The 5,221-nt window shown below is 40.4% G+C and overlaps 1 pseudogene; it reads right to left on the bottom strand.

Moving 5' to 3' along the window:
* Positions 1 to 570: 570 nt before the first annotated feature.
* LOC127076993 (uncharacterized) lies at positions 571 to 670 on the bottom strand (annotated as a pseudogene).
* Between the last annotated feature and the right edge of the window lie 4,551 nt (positions 671 to 5,221).

The raw sequence follows: 5,221 nt of genomic DNA, 5'->3' as shown, positions 1-5,221 counted from the left end.
TATTCTTTCTTTCGTTGATTTGTATGCCACGCACTCGCTCTCAAGGCGAACCGCTCTATTTACGAATCAACGATATCGAACTATATCTCCGAGTCTTACGACGAATTCGGGAATATCGTGCTGAAAACAATCTCCCTCCTATAGACCTTCCTGATCTCAAAAACATTTTTCCTTCGATACCCGAGATGGCAGAACCAGCTCGTGCTCTTAGAGATTACGCCGCTCCATCGCAAGATGAACCGCATTCAAGTATTGCTCCGCCCGCAATCGAAGCAAACAACTTCGAACTTAAACCTTCGCTGTTGCAAGCTGTGCAACAGAACCAATTCTCTGGAAATCTTACCGAAGATCCAAACCTTCATTTATCCGTATTTGTCCAATACGCTGATACTGTTAAAGCTAATGGTGTCACTTCAGAGGCAATTCGACTTCGTCTTTTTCCTTTCTCATTAAGAGATAGCGCTAGAAGATGGCTTCAATCACTTCCTTCCAACTCAGTCACCACATGGAACGAGTTGAAGAAAGTTTTTCTTGCCCGATATTTTCCGCCAAGCAAAACAGCTATGTTAAGAGCCCAGATAAACGGATTTAAACAGAAAGACAACGAATCTCTTTTCGAAGCATGGGAAAGATACAAAGACATGATGAGACTTTGCCCACACCATGGTTTGGAAGACTGGTTAGTAATTCACACATTTTATAATGGTCTCTTATACAATACAAGGTTAACAATAGACGCCGCTGCAGGTGGTGCACTAATGAACAAACCTTATGCTGATGCTTACCAGCTTATCGAGAGCATGGCCCAAAATCACTATCAGTGGGGAACCGAACGAACAACGGTGGAAAAACCTCAACCGAAAACTGGCATGTACGAGATAAGTAACCTTGATCACGTTAATGCAAAAGTGGATGCTTTGGTCCAGAAAATTGAAAGTTTAAACGTATCACCTCCAGCCGCCGTGGTTGCTATAACTCAGAATTGCGAGGTCTGTGGAATCCAAGGCCACACTCCTGCGGAATGTCAACTCTTGACTGGAATCCAAGCAGAGCAAGTAAACTATGCTCAAGGAAGCCCCTACTCGAATACCTATAACCCAAATTGGAAGAACCATCCAAACTTTTCATATAAGAGTAATAATGCTTTATACGCACCTGGACAGTCTCCAAATCAAGCCCCATCTATACCTCCGGGATATCAGAAACCGAATCCTAACAATAATACCCCTAGAAAATCCAACTTGGAAATCATGATGGAAAACTTTATAGCATCCCAACAACAAACCAATAAAGATTTCTTAAACCAGAACATACACACTGGCGAACAACTTAAACAACTAGCAAGCAAAGTAGATGCCTTGGCTACCCATAACAAAATGCTGGAAACGCAAATATCTCAAGTAGCTCAACAACAAGCACCTACTGCTGCCCCAACTGGTACATTCCCTGGACAGCCCCAACCTAATCCGAGAAGCCAAGCTCATGCAATTATATTAAGAAGTGGAACGGAAGTGGAAGGACCGTCTGACCCAAGGATAGAAAACCAAAACCCTAAGAAATCAACTGAGGAAAGTGAACCTAAGGAAAAGGAAGAGAGTAATAAGGAAACCCTAGAAAAGAAGGAACCTTATGTACCTCCACCACCTTACAAACCACCCATACCCTACCCTCAAAGGCTTGTTAAAACCAAAGATGTAGGCCAATTTAGAAAATTTGTTGATCTCCTTAAACAATTAAACGTTACAATTCCGTTTACCGAAGCTATTACGCAGATGCCCTCATATGCTAAATTCTTAAAAGAAATTCTTTCTAATAAGAGGAAACTTGAGGATAGCGAAACCGTTACACTCCCTGCCGAATGTAGCGCTATAATCCAAAACATGCCCCTAAACTCAAGGATCCGGGTAGTTTCTCTATACCCTGTCACATAGGAAAATTTGTCATCGACAAAGCCTTATGCGATTTAGGAGCCGGAATTAGCGTTATGCCTTTATCCATATGTAAGAAACTGGAAATGGGAGAATTAAGACCGACCAAAATGTCTGTGCAATTAGCAGATCGTTCCATCAAATATCCTGTAGGAATCCTTGAAAACGTTCCCGTACGCATAGGTCAGTTTTACATTCCCACTGACTTCACAATTATGGACATTAGAGAAGATGATACTACACCTATTATACTAGGAAGACCATTCTTAGCAACTGCCGGTGCAATCATAGACGTAAAACGAGGACGACTCACCTTCGAAGTAGGTGAAGAGAAAATTGAATTCATTCTTTCCCAATTCTTGAAAGCACCTGCAATAGAAGATACATGTTACTTCATGGATATCATCGATGAATGCATAAAAGAAGCAGAGTCAGGAGAAGACAAATCATCAGACTATCTTTTAGAAGACAAATCTAAACAATGCCTAGCAATAACACCGGATCCTACGCAGTGTCTTAACAAACCAACCCCTGATTTGAAAACACTTCCCAAAAATCTGAGATATGAATTCCTAGACTTAGAACTTGAACGACCTGTGATAGTTAATGCAGATCTAGGAAGACTCGAAACAGAAAAACTCCTACATATCTTAAGAAAATATCCAACCGCACTAGGATACCACATCACCGATCTTAAAGGAATAAGCCCTTCTATTTGTATGCACCGCATCATGTTAGAAGAAGACTGTAAAACCTCTAGGGAACACCAGAGAAGACTAAATCCGATCCTAAGTGAGGTAGTAAAGAAAGAAATAACCAAGTTATTGGAAGCAGGTATTATATATCCTATATCTGATAGCAAATGGGTTAGTCCTGTACACGTTGTACCAAAGAAAGGAGGCATAACCGTTATTGAAAACGAAAAAGGAGAAACTATAACTAAACGAATCGAATCGGGATGGAGAATGTGCATTGATTATAGGAAACTAAACAAAGCAACCCGAAAAGATCATTTCCCTTTACCATTCATTGACCAAATGTTAGAACGATTAGCAAAACATTCACATTTCTGTTATCTAGACGGTTATTCAGGCTTCTTTCAAATACCAATTCACCCTGATGACCAAGAAAAGACAACATTCACATGCCCTTTTGGTACCTTCGCTTATAGACGAATGCCGTTTGGTCTGTGTAATGCCCCTGCAACTTTTCAAAGATGCATGATGGCAATATTCGCCGACTTTCTCGAAAACATCATGGAAGTATTTATGGATGACTTTTCTGTATACGGACAAAGTTTCGAAGAATGCCTTGAAAACCTAGAAAGAGTTCTTGAGCGATGTGTAAAAGTAAACTTAGTACTTAATTGGGAAAAGTGCCACTTTATGGTACAAGAAGGAATTGTTTTAGGACACATCATCTCGAACAGAGGAATTGAAGTAGACAAAGCCAAAATAGAGGTAATCGAAAATCTTCAACCCCCAAGAACCGTGAGAGAAGTACGAAGCTTTTTAGGACACGCCGGTTTTTACCGACGATTCATCAAAGACTTCTCTAAGATAACTAAACCTTAACCGGACTGTTGATGAAAGATGCTGAATTCATATTCGACGATAACTGTTTAAAAGCATTTCAAACTCTTAAACAAGCATTGATCTCAGCACCCATTATGCAGACACCAGACTGGAATGAACCATTCGAAATAATGTGCGATGCCAGTGATTATGCTGTAGGTGCTGTTCTAGGACAAAGAAAGGATAAAAAGCTTCACGTTATATATTACGCTAGCAGAACCCTGGATGAAGCGCAAATGAATTATGCCACAACCGAGAAAGAACTCCTAGCAGTGGTATTTGCGCTAGATAAATTTCGTTCTTACTTGGTAGGAGCCAAAATAATAGTTTATACCGATCACGCTGCTATCAGGTACCTTTTAACAAAAAAAGATGCTAAACCTAGACTCCTAAGATGGATCTTGTTGCTACAAGAATTCGACTTAGAAATCAAGGACAAGAAAGGAACTGAAAACGTAGTAGCAGACCACCTCTCTAGACTTGAGAACCTTGAACCGGAAAGAACATCAATTAATGATGATTTCTCGTACGACAAACTTATAGCTACTTTGGAAGAGAACAACTCCGACATACAAGTAGAAACCACCTTAGCTATATCTGTCACACCATGGTACGCTGATCTAGTCAATTATTTAGCTGCCGGAATAGTTCCACCTACTTTATCTTACCAGCAGAAGAAACGATTCTTCCACGACATAAAACACTATTACTGGGATGATCCCTTACTTTTCAAAAGAGGCCCCGATGGTATTTTCCGTCGATGTATACCCGAAGAAGAGGTAGAAAATATAATCCAACACTGTCACTCCGCTCCTTATGGTGGACACACAAGTACATCCAAGACCTGCTCTAAAATCCTACAAGCTGGCTTTTATTGGCCAACTATATGGAAGGACGTACATGCGGCTATTAAGGAGTGTGACAGATGTCAACGCACGGGAAACATATCTAGACGTGACGAGATGCCACAAAAAGGTATTTTGGAAGTAGAGATTTTCGACGTGTGGGGGATAGACTTCATGGGACCTTTCCCATCCTCTTTCGGTAACAAATACATACTCGTGGCAGTTGACTACGTATCAAAGTGGATCGAAGCTATAGCTTCTCCAACCAATGACACCCGAGTAGTAACTAGACTCTTTAAAAATATAATATTTCCGAGATTTGGCATCCCAAGAATAGTAGTCAGTGATGGTGGATCACACTTTATATCCAAGGTACTCGAAAAACTACTACTTAAATATGGAGTGAGACATAGGATAGCAACACCTTACCACCCTCAAACCAGTGGACAAGTGGAAGTATCTAACAGAGAAATCAAGCAAATACTAGAAAAAACGGTCGCCACTTCAAGGAAAGATTGGTCATTGAAATTACCAGAAGCTTTGTGGGCATACCGAACTGCTTATAAAACTCCCATAGGGACGACCCCATTTAAGCTCATTTATGGAAAATCCTGTCACCTCCCGGTAGAATTAGAACATAAAGCCTATTGGGCTATTAGAAATTTAAATTTGAATTATAAAGCCGCCGGTGAAAAGAGAATCCTTGACATAAACGAATTAGAGGAACTCAGAAGAGACGCCTATGAAAATGCCAAAATCTATAAAGAAAGAACAAAACAATGGCATGACAAGCGTATATCAAGGAAAATCTTCAAGCAAGGCGACGCAGTACTTTTATTTAACTCTAGACTAAAGTTATTCCCGGGAAAACTAC

Source organism: Lathyrus oleraceus, chromosome 4 (assembly GCF_024323335.1).
Source record: "Lathyrus oleraceus cultivar Zhongwan6 chromosome 4, CAAS_Psat_ZW6_1.0, whole genome shotgun sequence".
Lineage (NCBI taxonomy): Eukaryota > Viridiplantae > Streptophyta > Magnoliopsida > Fabales > Fabaceae > Lathyrus > Lathyrus oleraceus.
Note: the sequence above shows the minus strand (reverse complement) of the source record. Positions and strands in the feature narration are given on the sequence as shown.